General features: G+C 40.0%; 1 long non-coding RNA gene across 2 annotated transcripts in view; it reads left to right on the top strand.

Annotated features, from left to right (window-relative positions):
* LOC137454550 (uncharacterized) overlaps positions 1-26382 on the top strand; it is a 259476-nt gene extending 233094 nt beyond the window's left edge. Inside the window, exons 1-3 of one of the 2 annotated variants that reach the window (XR_010990642.1) lie at positions 24111-24144; positions 25159-25299; positions 26082-26382. This is a non-coding gene — a long non-coding RNA (uncharacterized lncRNA). Of the gene's footprint in view, positions 1-24110; positions 24145-25158; positions 25300-26081 lie in introns of those variants that run through there. The other variant, XR_010990644.1, reaches the window with a different exon arrangement.
* The last annotated feature ends 1107 nt before the right edge of the window (positions 26383-27489 follow it).

Below are 27489 nucleotides of genomic sequence, written 5' to 3'. Positions count from 1 at the left end.
AAGCAAAATGACTTCGGACATCCCAGTCCTGTGTTTCTGTCTCAGCAGATTTTTCAGTTAAAACAGAGGCCAACAATAACATCATGTGGGTGGGCTTGAAAAACAAACTAAAGCAAGCTTAAAATGTGTGTTCATGTCATAAGCACCGTCAGCCAGGGTATTTGTTTTATTGAAGAAGCATTTGTGAAGGAAAAATAACTGCTGACGAATTTGTAACAACATTGCCCAGCAGAAGTGCTAGCTCTTGGTGTTCTTCATGTTAACTCTGGTGAGAATGCAAAGCAATCAAAATAAGCACTGGAGAAGTGCTTTCTACTAAATGAGATGGTTAATGGGACTTGAACACTTCCCCTATATAGTGGCTTTTGTTTTTAAAATCTACACTAATTTCTTACAGATTCTAAGTGTGTGTTTAACGAACTTGCTCTGTAATGCCAAAAATAGCAGCCTTCTCCATGGCTGAGAATAAACATGATCGCACAGTATCACACAGTATCGCCAAGGTTGAAAGAGACCTCAAGGATCATTGAGTCCAACCTGTCACCACAGACCTCATGACTAGACCATGGCACCAAGTGCCACGTCCAATCTCCGCTTGAACACTTCAAGGGATGGTGACTCCACCACCTTCCTGGGCAGCCCATTCCAATGACTAATGACGCTCTCAGTGAAGAACTTTCTCCTCACCTCGAGCCTAAACTTCCCCTGGCGCAGCTTGAGACTGTGTCCCCTTGTTCTAGTGCTGGTTGCCTGGGAGAAGAGACCAACCCCTTCCTGGCTACAACCACCCTTCAGGTACTTGTAGAGGTATCTCAACATGACGATATCTTACCTTTGCCATTGTGACCATTTATCTTCTACTCCATAACTGAGATCCTCTTCTCATTTTCAAAGGCTTCCACAACCAGAGGCTTATCCTGCCAAAGTCTTAAAGTCCATTCTTCTTTCCCTTCCTTTTCCTTCTAAGAACTATTTTTTTTTTTAAATTCTTTCCTGATTGAAAATTAGAATAAACCTTTATTAGAATAAACCAAACCAGGTTGGAAGAGACCTTCAAGATCATCGTGTCCAACCCATCAACCAATCCAACCCACCCAAACAGCTAACCCATGGCACCAAGCACCCCGTCAAGTCTCCTTCTGAACACCTTCAATGACGGCGACTCCACCACCTCCCCGGGCAACCCATTCCAATGGGCAATCACTCTTTCTGTATAGAACTTCTTCCTAACATCCAACCTGAACCTCCCCTGGCGCAGCCTGAGACTGTGTCCTCTTGTTCTGGTACTGGGTGCCTGGGAGAAGAGACCATCATCCGCCTGTCTACAACCTCCCTTCAGGTAGTTGTAGAGAGTGATAAGGTCATCCCTGAGTCTCCTCTTCTCCAGGCTAAGCAGCCCCAGCTCCCTCAGCCTCTCCTCATAGGGCTTGTGTTCCAAACCCCTCACCAACTTTGTTGCTCTTCTCTGGACTCGTTCCAGCAAGTCCTGGAACATCCTTCCTAAACTGAGGGGCCCAGAACTGCACACAGTACTCGAGGTGTGGCCTAATTGTCCTTCATATTATAATAGATGAACTGCCTTCATATTCTCATACATAAACTAAGTTTTCTTTCATTTTTTTGGTGTGAAAAATTCATTTTTTCACATTATCTAAGTAGCAAATACCATTCCTGAAATTTAATCAGATGCTCATCAAACGAGATGATTAAAGCATTCATACATTGTTTGAGTGCAATCTTGCCCAACGTTTTCCCAGGACTGCTGTAGAAGTTACCATACAAAAGTACTACAGCCAGCTGATGTAACAGTAATGGTAATAATTCCTTGCATTCGTATGCAGAGGAAATATGATTTTTTTTTTTTTTTACCATGATGATAAGAATAAGATTAAATTATAATAATTAGGCTGGAGATGAAATAAAAAAGGACAAAATGACACTGTACCATTGTTATGACTGTTTTGTATTCCTGAGGAGAAAAAGAGTGGTATCTCTACGCCTTTTTTTTTTCCTTACTGACTTTATAGTTGATAAGAATAGTAGTATCATAGTATCAGTCAGGGTTGGAAGGGACCACAAGGATCATCTAGTTCCAACACCCCTGCCATGGCCAGGGACACCCTACACTAGATCAGGCTGGACAGAGCCACGTCCAGCCTGCTCTTAAACACCTCCAGGGACGGGGCCTCAACCACCTCCCTGGACAACCCATTCCAGGGTTTCACTACTCTCATGGTGAAGAACCTCCTCCTCACATCTAGCCTGAATCTCCCCACCTCCAGCTTCATTCCATTCCCCCTAGTCCTATCACTACCTGAGATCCTGAGAAGTCCTTCCCCAGCCTTCTTGAATGCTCCCTTCAGATACTAGAAGGCCATAATTAGGTCACCTCGAAGCCTTCTCTTCTCCAGACTGAACAACCCCAACTCCTTCAGTCTGTCCTCATAGGAGAGGTGCTTCAGCCCTCTGATCATCCTCGTGGCCCTTCTCTGGACCCATTCCAGCACCTCCATATCCCTCTTGTAATAGGGGCTCCAGAACTGAACGCAATACTCCAGGCGGGGTCTCACCAGAGCTGAGTAGAGGGGGAGAATCACCTTCCTTGACCTGCTGGCCACACTTCTCCTGATGCAGCCCAGGATCTGATTGGCTTTGTGGGCTGCAAGTGCACACTGGGAGCTCATGTTGAGCTTCTTGTCCACCTAATTCATCATTTTCTACATTGGAAAATCCATTTCACAAACTGTAAGAGCTCCTGTACACTTTCAACTCCTTCAGTTTTCATGTTTACACTTTCTCTAAAAATGAATGCTTTACTCTTACCTGTCAGCTCAAAAGATATACTTCTTTGGTCATTTTAGAAAGGGCCTCAGAAGAACTCCAAATAACAACTTCTTTTAAACTGTTACTCCATATTTAAAGCTATCAGCATAATCTTTTTTAGGTTTGCACAGAACAGTACATTCTCCTTGAATATTAAGTGTCAATACTTTCCTAAATCGAGTGGAGAGACACTTGTTCCTCAGCTCGGGAAATGTACTCAGATGATCTGCTAGTCCTTGAGACCATAAGAGGGATGACCTGAGGCTGTAGACATGAATATTGTATGTAATGAATACTCTAGGTTCTCTTGAAGGTTGTTTTGCTTGTAATTGTGTTTAAATACTAAGGGAAATGGTATCTTTTCAGTGGTGCCTAGTGACAAGACAAGAAGCAGGGGGCATAAACTACAACACAGGCAGTTCCATCTGAAAATGAGGAAAAATTTCCATCCTGTGAGGGTACTGGAGCACTGGAACAGGCTGACAAGAGGTATTATGGAGTCTCTGCAGATTCCAAATCTGCCTGGATGTGATCCTGAGAAACTGCTCAGGCTGACCCTGATTTAGCAGGATGGTTGAACTAGATGGTCCCTAGAGGTCCCTTCCAACCCAGTATCATTCTGTGGTTGCGTGTGGTTGTAAAATGCTATGTATATTTGTGTCTCTTTATATAGACTCTATGACCTCCAGAGGTCCATGCAACCTGATTTATCCTGACACTATAAAGTATGTATTCAATTATTAATAAAAATAAGGTCATGTCATAAATTAAAGAGTAGAATGGAACAAACAATTATTTTATCTTCATGCATTAATAATTTCTCTCTACAAAACAGAAACTGTTTCTTTACAGAGTTTCTCTTTGCCAAATCTAGGATTAAATTTTTCTTTTTATTTTTTTTTTTCCCTTCACTTTGCAGCCAGTTTGTGAAAGAAAAGACCATTGTTGTTTCAGAGTACCTGAAATCTTTTTAAACATAAGCATAGTTCACAGTATCACCAAGGTTGGAAAAGACCTCAAAAATCATCGAGTCCAACCTGTCACCACAGACCTCATGACTAAACCACGGCACCAAGTGCCATGTCCAATCCTCTCTTGAACACCTCCAGGGATGGTGACTCCACCACCTCCCTGGGCAGCCCATTCCAATGACAAATGACTCTCTCAGTGAACAACTTTTTCCTCACCTTGAGCCTAAACTTCCTCTAGTGCAGTTGAGACTGTGTCCTCTTGCTCTGGTGCTGTTTGCTAGAGAGAAGAGACCAAGAAGCAAGCATCTTTATTCTAGCAGGATAAAGGCTTAAATTCTTGACAATGAAATTAGAAATAAATTTGTAAGGCAAAAAAATCCATCAAAAAACCCACAATGGTAAAGCATAGTTCTAGATCACTCATTAACAGTAAAAATGTTTTACTGCCCCAGAATGTGAACTCGGTTCAGGATGTAAAGGATGAGAGTTCTCCTGCTGTTCTCTCTGTGAATTACTTTACACTGGAGCATTGTCCAAGGCAACTTTGCCTCCTTCTCAGCTGTAGGGATATGATGACACTGTCGTTTCAATGCCCACATTGGGACACAATACACCTATACTCAAAATTTACATAGATAAAGATAACAGAAGCAGGAAGCTGGTTCTCTTGATCCTCAGCTGTCTAGTTTCAACAAGACATCATTCCCCTGTGTTTCCTCATTTTCTCTTTACAAGCCTGGAACACAATTTTAAATCTTCCAGCCCTCATTTGCAGAGGATTTGGTGCTGCAGAACCTTTGGCAATAAATTTCTGTTAGCAAACACTTCCCTTAAATAAGGATAATGGTTCTCTGATTTCTTTGCCTGAGGCAGAAGCAGTCACACTGAAGCTACATTTGTTGATTTTCAGAGACTCCAACCAAGTGACCATACTTAGTTTAACATTCCAGTGAAGCTGATGATGCAAATATTCATCTTAACTTTCAGTGGTATCATATTTTTATGCAAAAAATATCAAGAGGCTAAGTTAATGTAACTCTATGCTTCCTTAATAACGATTTTCTGTCATTTATGCTGTTAGTCGAATATAGAGTTTGATTTTTATCCTGCTTAGTTTCTGCTACACTACACAAATTTCCACAATGAGCTAAAGGGAATATTTTACATTTAACTGCAAGAATGTTTTTTTTTAATGATTTTGACACTGTCAGGTAATTATACATATCTTCCTTCACAGTAAAGTGAACCACAGGAAGAAGAACTGCAGTACAGACCTAATCAAATCTGAATGGCAAGGTCATTGGAAAGTTAATTTGTTATTTCATTTTTTTCATATTGACAATGTGTTCCATAAAAAGTATTATGTTCAAATGTAATGTTCCCTCAGTTTAGGAAGGATGTTGACTTGCTGGAACGAGTCCAGAGAAGGGCAACGAAGTTAGTGAGGGGCTTGGAGCACAAGCCCTGTGAGGAGAGACTGAGGGAGCTGGGGCTGCTTAGCCTGGAGAGGAGGAGACTCAGGGGTGACCTTATTGCTCTCTACAACTACCTGAAGGGAAGTTGTAGGCAGGTGGATGTTGGTCTCTTCTCCCAGGCAGCCAGCACCAGAACAAGAGGACACAGTCTAAGGCTGCACCAGGGGAAGTTCAGGCTGGAGGTCAGGAGGAAGTTTTACACAGAGAGAGTGATTGCCCATTGGAATGGACTGCCCGGGGAGGTGGTGGAGTCGCCGTCACTGGAGGTGTTCAGGAGGAGACTTGACAGGGTGCTTGGTTACATGGGTTAGTTGATTAGGTGGTGTTGGGTGATAGGTTGGACGCGATGATCTTGAAGGTCTCTTCCAACCTGGTTTATTCTATTCTATTCTATTCTATTCTATAATATGTGCAATCATTTGCTCATAATTTTAATTTAATTATAGGCATCCAATTACTTATTCATGATTTACAATGCTGTAGCTACTCTAAAGTGTTTTTCCATGTAAAACCCTGTAGTGTCTGCAGTTCAATATTTGTTTATTTTCAGTTTTGATCCATTAGTGCCATACACATATTTAATATATGAAAAGGCCATCTTCAGTCACAACAGTTGCATTATTAAGGCCCTAAATTTAAATAACTGACAGAATCTTCATTCTGTATGCCTTCAACTCTCCTCATATCTTCATTTTCCACAAACAAAAAATGAAACCAGTACAGCTCAAAGGCCTGGAGTCTTTGTTTGAACTAAAGGAATAAAAGAGAGAGTAACTTCATCAAAGACCAGCTCTCCTCTCCTACCCTTTTGAGTTGAAGAAAAGGATGATTAGGTTGCTATGAACTGCTTTTGAGGGGAAGGTGTTACTGAAATCCATGGGCTGTCCCAAAAGACTCAAGGACTGTGTAATTTTGTCCTTCTGGCTGAAGCTGCTTTTTACCTTGTTCTAAAGCCCTGAAGAAAGAAAGGAAGAAACTAAAACTTTACCTATGATTAAGAAAGGCTGGGCTTGTCTAGGCAATGTAACCTAGAAAAAAGTATATTTATTTTCTTGCTCTTTTTCTGCTACTCCAAAGGCATTGCAGATTATAAAAGAGGGTCTTATAAACCACCGTATTGCTGCCTATGAACCCCTGCTTTGTAATGAGGTGCACAGAATTGCTCTCACAGCCTCAGTAAAATGTTCAATCAGTAGATGTGTCAATTAATGTCAAAATGTTCACGCACAGAGTTGTTGGTAGACAGGTGACCCACCATATCAATGGCAATTTCTTTTCTGCAAACATGGAATCCACCAGCTATTGACCTTCTTGAAGTCTGGTTGAAAAGTGACAATGAGCAAGAAATTTTCATTTTCCTTTGCTTTGGCTTTAGTTGCTGTTTTTTTCCTTTCAGTAATGCCAAACTAAATTGATTGCAAAGTTTTCTCTGAAAGACAACATCAGAGGATTAGGTTCTCAAAATCAGGAATTAGTCTGTAGGAGTGACACCATATCATGCAGACCAGAAGGTGAAACATGCTGCATACTTGCCTTTCTCCCCACAGTGCAATAGGAAGAATGTGGGATGTTTTTGTCTATATGAGCCACAGTTAAGTTCTATGGTACTGGGAGAGACCCACTGTGGATTCTTTTTCTTTGCAGAAGTAATCGCTTCCTAAAATTCCAAAGTACCTGCTCCCTTCACAGTAGGTCACAAGGGAATTGCTAGGGGACACGTCTGAACAGGGGTGCAAGAAGCAAACAAAGTTACACAGCAAGAGACTCAGAGGCCTTTTTTGTGTGTGTTTTTATTATCCTCCTGCTGAAAGCTGCAAAGCAAGTTAGAAAAAAAGATAAGTTTGGGAAGGAAGTTTTTTATCATATGATCTTTCTAGCAGTACTAAAAGCAAAACCTATAATTACATGGCAATTTTCTAAGGATACAAAGACAGCTGCTCTGTAGGATCAACAGGTGTATGGAACAGGACAGAAAATAATTCTGTCATTGTCACAGGTTGAGTTTTAATCTGCTGCTATTCATACCATCCCGCCTCATGCCAGCTTCAAAAATAAAAGTGCTGGCTGGAACAAAGTATTATGGGGATTGAAGAGAAGGCTCCGAGGTGACCTAATTGTGGCCTTCCAGTATCTGAAGGGGGCCTACAGGAAGGCTGGGGAAGGACTTCTCAGGATCTCAGGTAGTGATAGGACTAGGGGGAATGGAATGAAGCTGGACGTGGGGAGATTCAGGCTGGATGTGAGGAGGAGGTTCTTCACCATGAGAGTGGTGAAGCCCTGTAATGGGTTGTCCAGGGAGGTGGTTGAGGCCCCATCCCTGGGGGTGTTTAAGAGCAGGCTGGATGAGGCTCTGGCCAGCCTGATGTAGTGTGGGTTGTCCCTGCCCATGGCAGGGGTGTTGGAACTAGATGATCCTTGTGGTCCCTTCCAACCCTGAATGAAACTATGAAACTATGAAACTATGAAGTTCAGATGGAAGACTTCCTGTTCCAGTTGCTGCTTTGGGGTTCTGGAATTTTTTTTGGGTGTTGGCTCTCTTCCACTGAGATGACAGTGGGACAGGGAGGAATAGGGGAGTAGTTTGCCAGCTTAGGCTTTTAACTTGCTTGCTTCAGTGAGTTGTTGCTTTCCACCATGCTTTTTCTGCAAGTAGACTGGAGTAATTATGCATTTTGTACTATGATTACCTGATCTGCTCAATAAACTGTTATCTCACTCTCTTTGTTTCAATGCAGTCTTTTTATGAGTTGTTTTTCCCTCACTTCCATATTGGGTAAAATAGGCTAACCTGCTGGCTCAGTTTAACTCATTGGTTTTGCTTTAAATCATTACAGTCATGTAAAACCTTTTTATAGCTTCCCATTTGTCCCACAGTTTTCTGGTGTTCTGAAATAATTCTGAATTCCTTGACCCATTTACAAGAATACAGCACAGATCCCACTTGAAAAGATTTTGTCTTCATTATTTCCTTCAGGTGGAGAATCACTTTCATCTCAAATGATAAAATGCCTCCTGTGACACCATTCTATTGTCTCTCACTAGAATAATATATATACATTTACCTTTAATCAAATATGTAACTGTAATACAGTAACAAATGTACAGATGTATATTATTGTTATCATTATACTCTTCTCTTTTTTTTGAGAGAGAGTTCTTATAAAGTAAAAAATATAACCTAACTTCCAAAGGAAAGGAAGTGTACATGAAAGCATACTGCAGATCTCTCTCTGTCTTCCCCACTAGTATTTGAACATATTGGATAGCTTCGACCAACTTAGCATTTTAATGAGGACAGATTTAAAGGTAAAGAAAAGATTTCTCATTAACATGAAAAGGTGCCTTTTGAGTTTAACCCTTGTTAATTAACCAGAAAATCCACATGAATGATAACTGTGTTCCCTACATGCAAGAAAGTTTCAGCTGAAGTTTGAATATACTTACAAACCAGAGAAAGGAATCCATAAGAAAATTCTATTCTTTTTTAGTATTTTTTCCCCAGAGTGTCTTGTTAATAGGAGGCACTAATTTGATTCAGGGTTACTGTGCACAGTTTCTATCTTAATGTTAATAAATTTTCAGTATGAAGATGATATTCAGGATTAACAGTGCTATGTTTCTCTATCTCATGTACAGGCAATATAAAATGTATTAATATTTTGAGAATAATCAGTAAGACCTTAAAGAAAATAATGTATCAGCTGTGATATCTGAGAATGAAAGTTTCAAACATTTATGACTGCTATGTGTTTCACGTTTGTTTCTATTTGCAGTTTATAAAGCATAAATATATCACTTGACTCAGCATGCAAAAAAGGTTGTAAATAGGGAGAATACCAATGAAACATCAATAACTATTTGTTCATTATTACCTTTCAACATTTACCCCAACTGATTTTCAGTCCACCTGATTTAAAATAAAAGGAGTTCTAATGGAACTTTTAAAGTCCCTGATAGACTGTTAGAGTCACCTTTGTTTCAATGAAATAAGAAAATATACCCTGTTTATGATAATAAGGAGCTTAATGTATTCTGGTGATGGCTTGACTATTAATAGCTCCACCTGTATTTCAGGCAGTATATTCTAGTTTTCTAGGCAGTGTATTTCATTTCCCATATTGAATTGTAGTTATACTTTAAGCTGTTCATCTGTAATTAAGAAAAACAGGCGACTGGTTTTCATGCAAGCTGAGGCTTGTACTGATAAAAAGTGCAACACAACAAAAGTCACACTAGTTCCAAGTGCAAACAGTTTGGCTTCAATCTAATATATTTTTAAGGTACTGTTTCTTGTGGACGTTGTTTAAATATGCAGAGACACATTGAGATGTGTTGTGTTTTAAAGGCTGCTTCTAAGTGTTCCTTGATTTACTTCCTAGATTGTAATAGTTCAAACATGGGGAGGTCCATGAATGTCTCAGAGTTCACAGTGAGCCCTAGAGCCAGACTGCAGGATGTTACCTGTATAAGCAGCAGTGGGACAGAGAATGGAAAAGGCTCAATAAGGCACAAGCTTCCTGATCTACAGATGGAGAAATGCATCAGTGAAATGGGAGATCCTGTACTGTCATTAGTAAACTAACAGAGCATGATAATCTAAAATTAGCTGCCCACTGAGGCTGGAGTATGTATGTCTCACATTGTAACTGTCAACTATGTGAACTTGAGTGTTGTGATACACCTACTTAGGAGTGTTTCATAGGTAATTTAGTGAAAGAAGTTCATTTTGGTTAGGAATGCCATTGAGAATAAGGGGTAAAAGGGTCATATTCACAGGGTGTCATCAATAAATTGCCCAACAAAGCTTTTCTTGTCACTCTTGCTTATTTCTTTGGGTAGCATACCAGGATTTGTGAACAACAGCACTCCAGGTGATGCCATTACCTCCTCACAGTTATCATAGCTGCAAGACACTTATCAAGGAGTGTTAGTTATGTCTTATTTTTTCAAACCTGCAGAGAAAAGCAGCACATACTTCACATTGGAAATAGTGTAAGATGGGAATCAAAGCCAGAACATATCAAACATTGCTAGAAGAGGTTATTATATTTATAATGCAAATAGGTCCTAGGAGTTCAAATTAACCTCTTATCAGTTTCCCTCTATGTGACATATTTACAAGAACAAATGTGAATATCTAACTTCCCCTTTTACTAACATCTGCAATGAATTAGAAAAAAAAACCTTGTAATGTATGAAACACAAAATAAGAGAAGCACTAAACAATTTGTTTTCTACAGACATGATGGTATATATGTCTTTTGGTGCAATGTTGCTCTCAGCAGAGTGGAAGCACTAAGTGGCCCAATTCAAAGGCAATGGTACAGGTAGCTCCCTGGGCCAGCTCAGCGACTGCTGTCACATGAGAGAAGAATGAGGGTGAAAGATTAGGAGCATAATGCTAGTCTTTAACTTTGCAGTTAATCACAAAGTACGAGATAATAAACTGCTTTCCAAATTGGCTTTGTGGAAAACAAGAGATAATTGATTTAAGTTGCATGCTAACAGTATAATCAAGCATTTTAAGTGTGCAGAATGACATTCCTGGTAATTTTATGAGTGGCTTATCACTGAAATCTTTAAAAAATCTTAGAGAAGCATCTGCCCTGAATCATATAACAAATGTGGTCCTGGTTTTGGTGTGGGAAGATAGACTCGGTATTTTGACATCGTGATCCAGTATCATTTTCCATAATCCAAGGAAAAGCAAATGCTTTTCCAGAGGAATAGATTCAGCTTTTAATAGCGCCACATCTTTATTGCTTTAAATGCTTTTCTGTTTAACTTCATTTTATGTATAATAATACTTCATTAAAAAGGTAATCTCTAGAAGGTTCTTTTTGTGGAAGGAATGATAAGTGCTATGAGGAGCGGGGAAGACCACTTGAGGAGAAGTGCACAATAGCAGAATACATCAAGCATGAAGACTGATGATGAATTTGCTTTTCACAATTCTTTTGTTAGACCACCCTCAAACATGATCACTTTGTTGTCTGTGACTAAAACCATGAAGGCCTGTACACAACAGTGCTAAATATATGGTATTGGTTCTGTGGTATTGTGTTCTCACACCTACATTAGTCAGTAGTGTTAAGAACTAGTACTTTTGTACATGTAGTGAAGATGCTTAATACAGCATAAGAACTGATCGTTATCACAGTGCATGAATGAGTAAATTTAGCAGTTTATCTTTCAGATTTAAAACTGGTCTGATTTATGGGTCTTCTTAACACTGTGTTCACGGAGATCTCTACTTCTCCCATTAATTTGGACTCAATTGCAACACTATTTAAATTATCTACTTAATCTAGCTTCAAGACTTTATTACTCCATACTGTTACTTGAGTTTTAAGCAGCTGTCAGTTCCTAACTTTTTCATCAATACCATGAAAGTTCTCAAGTTGTTTTGTTACAGAAACCTTTAAGATTATCTTAAACCAATTTAGATTTGGATTTTGAAAAGTAGAAACTGAAGTTGCTTTCACAATGGTGATGTTTTCATTTGTTAAGATTCTGGTCATGCAAAATATAGGGTTAATAATGCTCATGGTCTGATAGAGGGCATAAACTTCTGAAGCACCAGATCGCTATCCAGGTAGGGTTCTGATCTCATTTGTTTCTTATGCAGAATTGTCAATGTTATTAAGAGAAATCTGTGCAGCAGATGAGCAGAAGTGGGCATTTAGCTAAACAGTGAATCAGGAATCCTTAACTGAAATTGAGAAGCGAAGTTTACAATTTTATTTATTTTCTTTGTTTGCTTAACCCTTAAATATAATAGCTCCCTTTTATTGGTGAATTTTTGTGGTGTTAGATATGAAATGCCCATTTTTTGAAATCCCTGTGTGTTGGAAAATGGACTGCAATTAGGAAAACTAAACACCAACATGGTAATTTATAGAAAAATTGATAGGCTTAGTAAATTTTAAATCTGTGGGAAAAATCATTATTTGTTTCAATGCATTGTTGCACACAGAATAAAGCAAGCTCATGAATATTTCAAAAAGAATTAAATGAAACCAGGATAAAATCCAGGCATGTCATGCTATTCACAGACTCCTGAATCAAATCATTTCATTCCCACTCAAACAGCCAAAAATTCATACTCTGCTGAAAATATAGTCCAGAAAGTATTTTATGTAAATAGTTCTGATAAACAGGACACATTAGCATCACTAATTGTGGCCTTCCAGTATCTGAAGGGGGCCTACAGGAAGGCTGGGGAAGGACTTCTCAGGATCTCAGGTAGTGATAGGACTAGGGGGAATGAAATGAAGCTGGAGGTGGGGAGATTCAGGCTAGATGTGAGGAGGAGGTTCTTCACCATGAGAGTGGGGTAAACCCTGGAATGGGTTGTCCAGGGAGGTGGTTGAGGCCCCGTTCCTGGAGGTGTTTAAGAGCAGGCTGGATGAGGCTCTGTCCAGCCTGATCTAGTGTGGGGTGTCCCTGCCCATGGCAGGGGTGTTGGAACTGGATGATCCTTGTGGTCCCTTCCAACCCTGAATGATACTATGATACTATGATACTTTATTTCAAAATGTGCAGAGAATCTCTAAATCTAATGTGGTTTTTAGATTTCTCTGATGAATGCTTGTAAGGTAAGTCCTGACAACTTCAAAGATCCCATACACTAAAAATGCAAAGCAAAAATGAAAAAGAAGCAGCATAAAGAGCTTAAAATTGATAACTGTATTAGAACAGATATTCAGAGAATAATTGGTGCTAAATTTAATTACATGGAATAGACAGGGTGAAGAAGATCAGCACAAGCAAAGAATGAGCATAGTGGGTTAAGCTAAGGTCATCAGAAAAACTGTAACTGCATAGTGAGGAAAAAAAAGGGCATGAAAATGCATCTGCAGAATATAAATTGTGGAATGATTGTTTTGGTCTTCACAAAATCTTTGATGACATGAGATGTAAAATGGCAAAGGTATTTGCTAAAGCTGAAATATCAATATGACATCAACATCTTATAGGTGAACTTATCAAAAGTGATCCCAGGTCTGCCTAATCCTGGTGGTTACAATTGCAACCAGAATGTGAAGAGAACAAACACAGTCTCCAGGCAGTACAGCTGGGGGAGAGGATATATAACAAATTGAGACTTCCAAACCTAATAACCACAAGCACTCTAGGTTTCCACTGGCAAAACAGATAAATTGTAAAACAATGCTTAATGATCAGCTATGTTAATAAACTACATAGCAATGCTACTTTCTTTTTGCACATCTCTTATTTAAATCATGTCACTTGGATTTCTTGGACAAGAGGATTTTACATACTCTGGCAGTTTTTAGAAAACTGGTGAATGGAGAATATTAAAATAGATGAATATCACATAATAGACTTTTAATGGAGCACAGCAGTGGAAAACTGCAAAGAAGAGCCAGTATTGAAGATAAATGTACTAAACTGTGAAAAAAACTCCTTGAGTAGCTGGCAAGGGCTGAGACAATGTCAGATATGCAAAGAAAAGACAACAGCATTAGTTAGACTTTGATTTAGGGCTCAAATAACAGTCTGAACTAGGAGTCTAATGAAGTCTATGAAGTAACTGCACGTGTCTTTTAGTCATTGTAAAGAGAATAAGAACCACAGTAGTTTACAGAGCTGATTGCTTTTTTCTTCATTTCTGCAAAGGGCTCTATTTAAATACAAAGGCAATTGCTGCATCCCAGCTGACAAGTTGTGAAACACTGACACAGCAATGCATTGGATTACCCTTACCATTACAAATACATTCTCCAAGTATTATGTGTCACAGTAGGGCCAAACAGCCCCAGCACAAACCCAGACAGACACTAAGGTGTCTATACATGGTCCCACTCTCCCCTCTTCTTCCTGAAGAAAGCCAGGGTAACGTGGGAAAAGGAACAAAGGGGACAGGACCATGCATGGCTGGTAAACAACCCTGTATCTATGGTAAGGGCATGTGTTCTGGCCACAGCCTGGCAGAACCCCTTCCCATTGGGTAACTAGGTGCTGGTTTCAATGCCCTATTGGTCCAATCAATCTGGGGCAAGATTTATATTCAGGCTGATTTCTAGTTGCCTGTGCCTTGCTTTTGCCTTATTCCAGCCTTGGTTTTGCCTTGCTCAGCCTTGCTGAAGCCTTGAGTGCTTGAGCCTGCTTGGACCTTGTCTGGCTTAAACTGCCTCGAGTTGCATAGCCTGAAGTTGCATAGTCCAGCACCTGGGATAAAGGCACCAGCATACACATTGCAAGCTATGAGAGAAGCCATGAGCTTAGGAGCTGAAGCCAAGCCTGCTTCTCCTTGTGATCAGGATTTTGCTGTGACTCAATTCATGCAGGACAAAGCAAGTGCCCATCGTGAGAAGCGTCGTTAACAGCCTGCCATCTGCTGAAGCCAGACCAACCATCGAAGACCGTGTGGCATTCCTTCTGGCAACCTGCCGTACCTGGTGCATGAGAGTGCCCCAAAGCCTCTAATGCACAGCAGCAGCACTCCTTACTTGGGTACAACCATATGTGAGTAATTAATTCACTGCCTCTTTGGCATAATGGTTCTTGTTGAGTCTCCTCTCTTGTGGTCGAGCACCATTTTGCTCCTGGGGTATTCTCTTTATGTTATATTCCTCCTGGTTTGCATAAAATAGTTAAATTGTTATAGTTGCCCAAATCCTGTACATTCCCATTGTAAATATATCTAATTGTACATTGAACCTTTTGATACATTTGGCAATTTTCTTATCAATAAAGGTTATTAATATTTTGATTAATATTGCCATACAGTTTATCAATAAAGCAAAATATTATGATTCCTTTGACATTATGCTTAAAAACTTCTTAGTTGCCTTTGCAACTAACTAATGTAATTTTCTATTTCTATGTTTTGAGATCTCTCCTATGTTGTGTATGTGGAACTTCAGGTAATGTTTCAGTATTGGTGCAAAAGTACACTCAGAAAATTCAACAAGATGTTATTTTTTTGCCTTAAAAAAATTTAGAAATGGGAAAAGGGAAAAAAAGTGTTCAAAAGAATGCATTCTTTGTACAATGACACAATTAAATATGACTAGAAATTAGAATGGAGCAATTACTGTAAATACAAACAAGAGTGCTGTTAGTACAAAACCAAAGGACAAATTGGAAATGAAAGTCAGGAGGTTTCACTCCTTATTTTTTGTTTTAGCAGAGCCCTACATGTAAACTTTGACAGGTGCCCTTTCTCCCACCACTTCTCCTATGTAAATCATTCGTGTCCTGAAATCTGTGAGATCAGTTCCTCTACCCTTTCAAATACGCAAGAAGTTCATTAGCTAGAGTGAGCACCATGCAGTTGTACCTAAAATATTGTCAAATACCTTGATATTTTGCAACTGGAAACAGATAGCATGAAGTAGCACTGCAAAGCAAGATTTGTTAGGACAATCATTAGAAACTTTTGGCACAGCCTGCCCATGAAACATAAGCTAATCCCATTTCAGTGGTATCGCTGAAGTGGTGTACACACATGCAAACAGTCGAGTGGAGGCCAGCTTTCCATTTAAACCCAGGGTTTTTCTGTGCTACTATAAATGCTGTAGAACTACAAAGGCAAGTAATTCAGAATGATATCAGAGAAGGCCTGCAGAACCTGAACAGGTCAAGGAAAGAAAATTAATTTTTTCTCATGCACATACAGTCATGTGCATACTCTCACAGTTGTCTGTGGTCTCGGGCTAGAAAATGGGTCAAGATAGATGGTGTTAGAACTTATCTACACAATACTTCCATTTTAAGATCTTGTATTTTTTAACAGGAATCAAAAGCAGGGACATTTTTCATGGTGCTCAGATGGAGCCCATGTTCAAACTGGCTCTGAGGAGCTGGTCCTTCCTGCTGACTCCTTCACTAGGTGAATAAACACAGTGGCCAGCTATGCTTGCATCATTACTTCAAATTAGATAGAACCAAGTCTTGCTTTTCCTCTTGGCAATAAGTATTCATAAACAAGGGACTCAATTCACCTTCCCAGTGCTTTCTGGGACAATTTTCAAGGTTTCTTTTCAGAAGTACTCTAGTCACACACTGCAATATTTTCTTAAAGATTTTTTCCTCTGCTTTTGAAAAAAAGTGTGAAAGAAGCAACATGATGCCTCTTTCATTGTCACAGAGCTTGCACACTTTGCAGGATCAATGGTTCAACACAGCATCACAAAGCCATTAAAACGTGGCTGCCAAAATAGGCTTTGAAGCACAATTGCCAACTCAGAAAGGCAGAAAAAGCCCACATACGGTGCTACAAAAGCCACATCTGTGTAAAGATCTTTTCATGTAGCCTAACAAATTGACAGCCTCCTCAGGTCTAGAGCTTTTTTTCGTCTTTTGGGTCTTTTGATTTGTATTGAGACAAACCTGTTCATAGTGTAAACACGAACTCATGAGTGCATCCATACTTAAACTTATTCTGAGTAGATCATTTAAGTCAGTAGGTGCTCACAGTGTTCTGTAAATCTGTGCAGTAGAGGGGCATACACTAATCAGGCTTTAAGTTGTAACTCTTTCACTATTACCAATGTTCATACTGAAATACAATTTTTGCAGAAATCCAGCTTTATTGATTTCAGTGCATATTGCCTTGAAGAGATGGTCCAATTCACCTCCTAAAAACAATAAATAAATAAATAAAATCCAGACTTTGAACTCTAGAAGGTTATCTAAACTTTATTTCTCAGGTTTCTTACTGACTGATAATAAAACATTTCACATTTGACACTTCCACAGCATGAACTGTGAGGATTAAAGAGAGCATAAGAAATAATAAGATCCTGCATTTTCCTTTTTTTTTTTCCATACTACTGATTTATGGTGTCACATGATCATTTAAAAAGTGATCTGTGCAATCCTTATCTGTCATGGAAACAAATTCATTTGCTGGGTCGCTGAACAACATGAGGCAAAATAAATTTCTCAGATGCCTATCCCTAGAAGGCTGTTATCCATTACTGTTGCAAGTTTGCAGTGGAAATGCCTTTACTGTTATGCAATGTATGGTAAAATTTAAAGCCCCATGAAAATACATGGGAGCAATAGATATAATTAAAATAATATATTAGTGAAAAAATATTGCTGGATGTATTGTGTTTATTTATTCTGACAATTCCTTGAGTTACTGAAGTAAATGTAGAACTCCTTAAATATTAAAGTTAACCCAAGGTGTAATAAAAGTGAAAAATGATGCTCAAATTGATGTATTCACATAGCATGAGGATTAACACTTTCTCATTTTACCTATATATAGTACTTGGATTTGCAGACTCTCTGGCAGATGTGATAATCATGAATGAAAAGATTCATCATAATCAGCTACCTGACTTAATCTTAGCTCTTCCAGATGTTCATTGTCCATACTTTAAAAGCACATTATAGATCATTATCCCCTTTTCAACCAGGGGTATCAAAACCTGTTTATCTAGTGCAATTATAATTAAATCATGATCACATAAGGCACTGAGTAGCCCAGGCATACACTCTAATTTACAGCGAGCAATTATATCTTTGAAGATGTGTGCTAAGAATCTATTGCTGTAAGTGGGACTTAAGGCCAAGCCTAAATATAGGATCTGCCTTTAAACCTCTAATGAGCTATGGGTTGATTGCAAGTTTGTGGTTGGTCTTCTCCCAGATAATTTGAGCTTTATAGCATTTGCCACTGACATATTATTTACAAACAGACTAATTGAAGAGAAAATGTGTAAGTCAATAAATGCACCAGTAAAGTGTCAACTTGTTCTTTTAAAGTTTTTCCACATTGTTTATATTTCAATCTACCATAGAATTTTAAACATAAAAAGGAAGGCTGTACTTTGCTGAATAAGTAAAAATAATTATATTTAATCTATAAAGAAGACTACACTCTTTCCCAAAGAGTGGCTGTCAATGGGTCCATGTCCCAGTGGAGGCCAGTGACAAGCGGAGTCCCTCAGGGATCAGTCCTGGGACCTGTCTTGTTCAACATCTTTGTGGGTGCCATGGACAGTGGCATTGAGTGCACCCTCAGCAAGTCTGCTGATGACACCAAGCTGTGTGGTGCAGCAGACACGCTGGAGGGAAGGGAGGCCATCCAGAGGGACCTTGACAGGCTGGAGAGGTGGGCACAGGCCAACCTCATGAAGTTCAATAAGAGCAAGTGCAGGGTCCTGCATCTGGGTCGAGGCAATCCCAGGCACAAATACAGGCTGGGCAGTGACTGGCTGGAAAGTAGCCCTGAAGAGAGAGACTTGGGGGTGCTGGTGGACAAAAAGCTCAACATGAGCTCTCAATGTGCACTTGCAGCCTGCAAAGCCAATCAGATCCTGGGCTGCATCAGGAGAAGTGTGGCTAGCAGGTGGAGGGAGGTGATCCTCCCCCTCTACTCAGCCCTGGTGAGACCCCACCTGGAGTACTGTGTCCAGTTCTGGAGCCCCTATTACAAGAGGGATATGGAGGTGCTGGAATGTGTCCAGAGAAGGGCCACAAGGATGAGCAGAGGGCTGAAGCACCTCTCCTATGAGGACAGACTGAAGGAGTTGGGGCTGTTCAGTCTGGTGAAGAGAAGGCTCTGAGGTGACCTAATTGTGGCCTTCCAGTATCTGAAGGGGGCCTACAGGAAGGCTGGGGAAGGACTTCTCAGGATCTCAGGGAGTGATAGGACTAGGGGGAATGGAATGAAGCTGGAGGTGGGGAGATTCAGGCTAGATGTGAGGAGGAGGTTCTTCACCACGAGAGTGGTGAGACCCTGGAATGTGTTGTCCAGGGAGGTGGTCGAGGCCCCGTCCCTGGGGGTGTTTAAGAGCAGGCTGGATGAGGCTCTGGCCAGCCTGATCAAGTGTGGGATGTCCCTGCCCATGGCAGGGGGGTTGGAACTAGATGATCCTTGTGGTCCCTTCCAACCCTGAATGAAACTATGAAACTATGAAACTATGAAAAACAAACAAACAAAAACAACAAAAGGTGAAAAAAGATTCTTAAATCAAATTTCTTCATAAGAAATGGGTTCTTGCAAGGTGACTTCTCTAGTCTGTGTTGGAATAGCAGGCTGGGATGCATTACACAGCCTCAAGCTCTAGAGAATTTTGCATCACTTTGTTCCCCTTGGCCAGGACTATCACTGCATGATTCACAAGTCATTTGCAAGTAAGCCAGATATCTGATATGTTGCTAGCACAACTATTTTCACATCATCTACTTTTTATGCACTATTATGGATTCCAGGGGTTCATCCCAGCTCATGAGTACTTCGTATGTGACACTGCCATTCAGCCACTGTGTCGTAAAATAAATGTCTGATACTTCTGACAGTAAGGTTACTTCTCCATTGTACACCAGACAAGCATTTGATCCTTTAGTTCAAGATCTCTGGCAAGTATGTTCTGGGGAAACACAATAAACCAGCAAAGAATTTTCTTACAACCATCTCTTCATGGTTTTAAATCCTCATAAATTATGACTTCACTACAAAATATCAGACTTTATGTTATGTATTCCTTCCCCATTCTGGTCTCACCTTTAGTAAGTTTGAAGACTCTCCAAGTGTCAGACTAAAGAGTTCATGTGCCAGAGTAGAGAGTTCATCCTACTTTCATCTCTCTTGCACAAGGTGATTATTTTCTTGTCTTCTATGCTTATTCTTGTGTTAAGAATATCCATTCAAACTTGTTTCCCGCAGTTTTCCATCTCGCTTTTATGGCAAGTTTGCTCTTTTCTCAACAATGGCTCCTTGAACTATGAGTTCAGTGTTCCATAAAAATACAACAGAAGCTAAAAGACAATGATGATTGTCCTTGAGAATTTCTACTTTTTCAGAGTAGCTATCTGATGATCAGTTCAATATGTTTTCCAGTGCAAGCTAAACAGATGTTCGCAAATCATACAAAATGGAATTCCTACTACAGATACCTCTTGCAATTTTGAAAATGGTTAGCAGTCTTTTTTAACATTACAGGACATCAAACAGCGTAAATTGTGCAGGAGAACAGCATATGCAGACAGCTCTTTTTTCACGTCCTGAATAGTGAAACAGTGAAGCAAGATGAGCCTGTATTTGACAAAACCAATGTAATGCAGCCTTCTTGATTTCAGCAAGCTATGTGTGCATGATATTCCTCAGCTTAACTCTGTGTGAGCTTCAGAGTTAAATATGTAGTTGCATCTACTTCCACAAAGACGCTAATATTTTCTAACTGGCTTTTGTTTGTGTGTTACCCAAAGAATGTCAAGGAATTATAAATTTGTGGGCAATTTTCTCCTTTCTGGAAAAGAACAACTTACACAAGGTAATTTTCTCAAAGTTAACATCTGCTCTAAGTTATGGCTACATAAGTAAGGATTCTTGCAGAATGGTGTACTCTACAGATAACAGGGCAGAATCACAGTTCTGGTAACTCTGGTAAGGAATATAATTCTTTTTATTCCAGCCTTGGTTAATGCCTCTTACAGTTCCATTTGAGTCAATTGAATATTTTACCCCAACCTATCCTCTAGCTCCAATAAAAGAAAAATGAAACAATATTGACATGCATTGATCTCTCTCCATAATCCTTTTGGTGAGGGGTTTGGAACACAAGCCCTATGAGGAGAGGCTGAGGGAGCTGGGGCTGCTTAGCCTGGAGAAGAGGAGACTCAGGGGTGACCTTATCACTCTCTACAACTACCTGAAGGGAGGTTGTAGACAGGCTGATGATGGTCTCTTCTCCCAGGCAGCCAGTACCAGAACAAGAGGACACAGTCTCAGGCTGCGCCAGGGGAGGTTCAGGTTGGATGTTAGGAAGAAGTTCTATACAGAAAGAGTGATTGCGCTATGGAATGGGTTGCCCGGGGAGGTGGTGGAGTCGCCGTCATTGAAGGTGTTCAGAAGGAGACTTGACGGGGTGCTTGGTGCCATGGGTTAGCTGTTTGGGTGGGTTGGATTGGTGGGTGGGTTGGATTGGTTGATGGGTTGGACACGATGATCTTGAAGGTCTCTTCCAACCTGGTTTGGTTTATTCTAAATAAAGGTTTATTCTAATAAAGGTTTTTGTCAATGTCAAAAGGACCAAAAAGTTACAGCAGCCTTTTTTTTTTGTAGGATATTGGCAGATATCATGTGAATGAAAGTTTACATGACTGAATGAAAATTGAAGTAACTGAAAGTTTCCATCATGAATGAACACAGACACTGAGCACTTGATAATAAGTAATTTTGAGATATTATCTACAGGATTTAATGATAAGTTTACACTTAATTAGAATGAAAAGCCGCTTCTGCCGTGAAGCAGTGCAGAATAACATATTTCAATGTTTTTTCCCCTTGTTATTTAAATGAAAATTACCAAACTGGTGATTATCAGTTAATTTTGGTTTGACAAGTGGCACTAAACTCTTCTGAGAGCTACATAAAGGAAGACTTCTTTTCTCCTCTACACAGGCTAAATATTTTGTATCAAGAAGTCTAGAATATATGAGTCTTCTGCAATATACATAACTAGTAATCATGATATCAGAATATCATAATCCTGTCAGAATTAATGAAGGTATCTGAATAAATGTAGAATTTAAAAGTGGTTAGTGCTTACAGAGGTTATTTTGAGGTAATATTAGCAACTGAATGTAGAAGTAGATCAATATTTGTTGCATATGTTTTCATGAAGATTTTTCAATGCAAGTTGAAAATAGCAATGAGGGAGTTATGTAGATGTATAGTTTCCCCCCCCCCCCAGCGGGATATGAAGATATCTAATGTATGAGCAGGACTATATGCTATGGTAACCTACATGATTTAATGTACTGCTTTATGATGCTGTATCTTATAGGATATCAATAACTAAATACCTCAGAGAATATCGACCCCAAACAATTTATCTTTGACTCGCTGGGTAAATTCAGTTAATTTTCACTTAAAAACTTTGATGCCGATGTATAAATGAATCATGTCATGTATGTTTTTTTTCCCTTTTTCTTTCACAATATAAAATGATTTACCTTTTCACAGGAGATTTAGCTTGCTGCTACAATTGAAAATGGTATTCTGGGTGAGTCCATAGGCATCTTTGGCACATTAAGCTGGAAGATTTGCCTTTTGTGTTCCACATATGGATTCTTATGTTTGGTACAAACAAGGAGGGAAGCGTAACTGAAGTCGAAGGTTATATAAGACCAAGTTTCATTACCTTGTCATACAAGGATAACATGGTGATTACAAATTTTATTACTTGTGTTGAAACTAATCTGTCTTATGAAATATTGCATGTAGGAAATAGAGAAACTGCTCTAAAAATCACAGTTAAAATTAAATTGACAAATGTCATGGAATTACATTGATACTACTTAGACAGACTTCTGATATTAAAAATATGTACAATCTGTCTCAAATGTAATTGATATGCCTATTTTCCATTAAAATATTGTATTATTACTCCCTCAATAATTTCTGTTCAGAACTCTGAGCTATAAACTCTGAGACAGTTTGTCAGGCATCTATAAAAAATTCATTCATGAATTTTAGATCATCAGAAGAAAAAGATTATTTCTTTTTTCAACTCCATTGTCATCTTTGTCTTTCATTTCAGTAATGACTTCTCTGTAGAACAAGCACTTCTTACTCTCAAGTATCCATGAAAAACATATATTTTAACAATGTGGTGAAGTGGCCACGGTATAATATATCCCCATGCGTCAGCTGAGCCATGCAAGCTCATCACAATTTGAGCTGAAGTGTGTTCTTGTTAGATTGTAACTGATTTGCCCTACAAAACATTTACTGTGGACCTAAAGTGCCTGTCTGGCTAATAAGAAGGGATCAGCTCATGGTACTTAGAGGGTTAAACTTGTCTCAGCTTTTATGCATTGCTTACAAGAAACGTGTAACAAGTATGTAGTAGTGTCACAGTATCACAGTATCACCAAGGTTGGAAGAGACCTCAAAGATCATCGAGTCCAACCTGTCACCACAGACCTCATGACTGAGAGGCAGAGAGGTTATTCTTTATTATTGCTAATTGTCTTTCTGGAGTGCTGAAATCTTGATACTATTAGTAATACTCAGGAAAATATTGATGGAAGCCACATCCAGGCGTCTTCTCCTTTGACTTTTTGCATCTGTGCAATAAAATAGGAATAGACATAAAGTCACAGTTGGTTTTGAATCTCTTTACGGCTATTTGAATCAAAGAGTGATGTTTGCATATACACCTCACCATTAGCTTGATAAGACAAGCACTATCACCTTTGATCATCTAGGGGCAGATGCCTTCTCTAGGGTGGCATTTTTTTAACCCATACAAAGTCCCTGCTGTTTCACTGGTAGTAAATACACAAATTCTGGCATGTATTTTAGATATTTGTATAACATATAAAGAAACATCATATTGATGTGTATCTCAGCTTCCTGGCAATTATGCATGTTTAAAAAGGCTGACATTGCTCAAGGAATCTTTTTCTGTGGCAGAAAGACGTTTGACAAAACATGAATTCCTGGCAATTTTGTAGCTTTCAACTCTCTCAAGTAAATTGCCTGTCCCAAATTAACCCCAACACTGCTACACTCCCTCACTCATCAGAATCTCATCTGCATCCACTTTCAGGAATACTTTCCAGTATTCTTGGTGGTGGTGCACAGTAACAGCACATGGAGGCAAAAAAAGCCATAAACTGCAGTTGTACATTAGGAAAGATTTATGGAAAATAAAGTTATTTTAAAATCCCCACCTTATCTGCCCACTTTTCACCCCACCTGCCCCATTTTCCCCTTTTTCCCCTCAAATCCCAGAGCACCTGGGTTCCATTGGAGTCTCCTCCCACCCCAGGTGCAGCCACTTTACCCTCCCTGCCCACTCACCTTTTTAATCCCCCCAGGAAAGCCAGAGGCCCTAAGCTGAGCCCATCTGGGCTGAGGGATCCTCCTCTCGTCACTGGTGAGTCCCACATGGTGCACACTGGGTGATGGTGGTGGTGACAACAAAGGCCGGGGGGCCTGGTGGCCCCCCGGTTGTTAGGGACAAGATTCATTGCAACTCCAATATCATCCATGGGTGTTGGCTGGGCTTCCTTACTGGAGCTGAGCTCCTCTGTGTGGTATCTTGGCTGGTTGAGGGTCTTGTCCTTGGCTCTGACATAGGTACAAAAATGATGGTGGTGGAATGGGAGATGTTTAGGCAGGGTGGAGGATAGTGTGAAGGGAGAAGGAGCTGCTTTGGGAAGATGAAGGCTGGTTGTGGGGAGGCAGAGGGGTTTAAACTAGATGACCTTCAGAGGCCCCTTCCAATTCTGGTGATTCTATGACTCTATGATCTAGTTCCAACCACCTTGCCATGGGCAGGAACAACTTCCACTAGGGCAAATTAATGTCTTTAAGGGTTGTGATGGGCTTTTGTAGCTATGATGAACTGATGGATTTTGGATTTGAAGCTACCTTATTTTGAAAATAAGGTCTTCTGTATATTGACATAAGAAGTGAAACAATGGCATGAAATTCAAGAGTGAATGAAAATTATTTGCATCACAACCATTTAAAATCTCACCAGATTTGTGGAAAGGGTTTGGCTATTTCAATACTATTGCTTAGCTAAAGTTAGTCTTTGCCTGAAATTCAGGTAGTGGAAACACTGAAGTAAATTCATAACTCCAAGACAAGTTGTTCTGTCATCCCAGAAAGAAAATTCCACAATCCATGCCTACTTTTGCAGCCTGGAATTTTGATTCAGAAAAATGATAGGAAGGATACTCTAGGAGAGTTGGGCTAGATGATCATCAGAGGTCCTTTCCAACCCCTACCACTCCCTGATTTTTATGACAGGCATTTGTTAACAGCTAACTTTGCTTCCAAACACACTAATCTGTACGGAAATAATCTTGTGTCTACTGATGTAATTTTTTTTCAGAGATATGTTAAAAGTGATTATTTCGGCAACTAACCTTAAAGTTTTCAGTCTTGTATTTAAACAGACTTCCTTTACAAGCCTTCACAGTACCTCAAAAATCAATTTTGGCTTCTGAGCAAGAAAAGTGGTAACTGCCTTAGTAAATGATCAACTTGCTGGCATTCTGCTGTGCCTGCATAAGAAATAAAGGTAAATATTTTAAAAAGGACAAGCTCTTAACTTGCTTCAGTTGTAGAAGCTCTTCTCAGTGAGGTCAAAATGCAATATGCATTGTGATGTAATAAGAAATATTTTATCACTAAAAGCTTGTGTTTCAAGCCATTCTGCCACTGCAGTTGAGAGTCTGTACACATGTGGGAGGGTTGGGGGTTTGTATTCTAGCATCTCTTCAGATGAGGTTTTCAGTCACAAGTCTCCTTGTAGAGCCCAAGTTGCTCTCATTTCAAACATTTAATCCATGCTTGATGCACAGCTTGGAGAGTGATAATTTGGGACAGAATAGTTTGAGTTATGGATAGGAACTACAACACAGGGGGTTCCATCTCAACATGAGGAGGAACTCCTTTACTGTAAGGATCACTGGAACAGGAACAGGCTCTCCAGGAAGGCTGTGCAATCTCCTTCTCTGGAGACTTTCAAGACTCCTGGATGCATTCCTGTGTGACCTGCACTAGATTCTATGCTCCTGCTCTGGCAGGGAAGTTGGACTTGGTGATCTCCAGAAGTCCCTTCCAACTCCTAACGTCCTGTGATCCTGTAGTGAGACAAGAAATAGTTGGGACTTGTTGTTATAGAATCATATAATTGTTTCAGTTGGAAATCTGGCACCTAACTACAAAGTCTGGGGTTGGAGGAGTAGCTGGAAATGGAGTAACTGGAAATTCAATACCACAAGCAAAGAGGGATTATTTTTTTCTATTGTACACCTACAGGTTTTATAAGTTAGTATTTTTCTTTCTGTTTCCAAATAGAATTTATTTGAAATGTCAGCATAGAGAACTCTTATGCTTCACAAAGTGGCCTTTGGGCCTCTCATCATCTAGAGGGAATGAATTTTCTACGCTCTCAGAACTAGGAAAAGCTGTCACCTGTGCTCCATAGAAGTGGTCTTTGGGCCACACATCCAGGAGGAGGAAGCTTTCTAGACTCCCAAGAGCTGATTCTTTGCTCTCTGGGCCCTTTTGGATGGTTCCTGCTGATGCTCTGGTACCTCTAAGAGCTCTGCTCTTGCCTTGCCTGGGCACTGTGTTAATGCTTCTATGACCACTGGCTCTAAAACAGTCTTTAAAAAATAAAGTCCTGATTCTACTTGTATCCTTTGTGTTTTGTGTCCTTAAAAGTAGCCTCTTGGCATTGTAGGCAAATAACAGGGTTGTGACTCCTCAACTCAGGGTGAGCATGGGGACCAGAACAATGCAGCTCTGTGTGTGATACTGAGAGCTGCAGAATCTCTGACACAGGGCTGAAGGCTCCATCTGGGAGAACAACTCTCTGCAGCACACGTCCTAGCCACATCCAGGAGACAGGCAGGGCTGGCCACATCTACAGCATGGCTCAGGCATGGACTGGAGGCCCCAGGCTCAGCTGAGACATGTCCTCTGAGCCCTTAGCAGGAGCTGGTGGAGGTGGGAGTCCCAAGGGAGGCTGGTCCCAGATGTAGAGAAGTGTGAGCACCATGGGACCCTGACAGAAGTAGATTTGCACTGCTCATATTGCTTCCTTTGCACATTTATAGTTAGTCACTTTGGAGACAGAATACTGGGCCAGATGAACCTTCTCTGTGAGTACTCTTGTTCTCAGGCTCTTGTGGTTTAATGTGTTTGTCCAAGGGAAACAGCCCAATCATATCTAAAAAAGAATACAAGGGAAAAAAAGGCAATACCCAAAAGAAACTCTGTGGGGAAATGAAAAGTTATTGCTCATGTCCAAAAGTTCTGCAACTACTTAGTTGATGAGTATATCCTGCATCAGACTGAGCTCTTGACCTTTGAGCCTCAGTAGTGTTAGATATGTGAGAGGTTGTCATCCAGCTACCCTGGAAAAAACACTGCAGAGTTCTAAAAGCCACACTTCACACATTTGCTATTTGGTCTGTCTTGGAGCTGACTGGAACCTGTTTTATCATAAAAGGGGGAAGCTTCATGACTCCAGGAGCTTTTTTTCTTAACCCATTGATTCTATTATTATAAAACAGAGACTCTTCACAGCAAATCCAGCACACAACCTGTGAGCAGACATGTAGCCAGAATCCAAGGTATATATAATCCAGTAGCCTGTCTGCAACAGTAGCAGCATATGCCTAATGAAGAGGAGACATGGTGGAGATGTAGCCCTTAAACTTTGTTTCTACCTCCAGCAATTTGCACAGTCTCATTCAGA

The sequence above is a fragment of the Melanerpes formicivorus genome, unplaced genomic scaffold (genome assembly GCF_026170545.1).
Source record: "Melanerpes formicivorus ecotype bairdi unplaced genomic scaffold, bMelFor1.0.p_v2 SCAF_3, whole genome shotgun sequence".
Lineage (NCBI taxonomy): Eukaryota > Metazoa > Chordata > Aves > Piciformes > Picidae > Melanerpes > Melanerpes formicivorus.
Note: the sequence above shows the minus strand (reverse complement) of the source record. Positions and strands in the feature narration are given on the sequence as shown.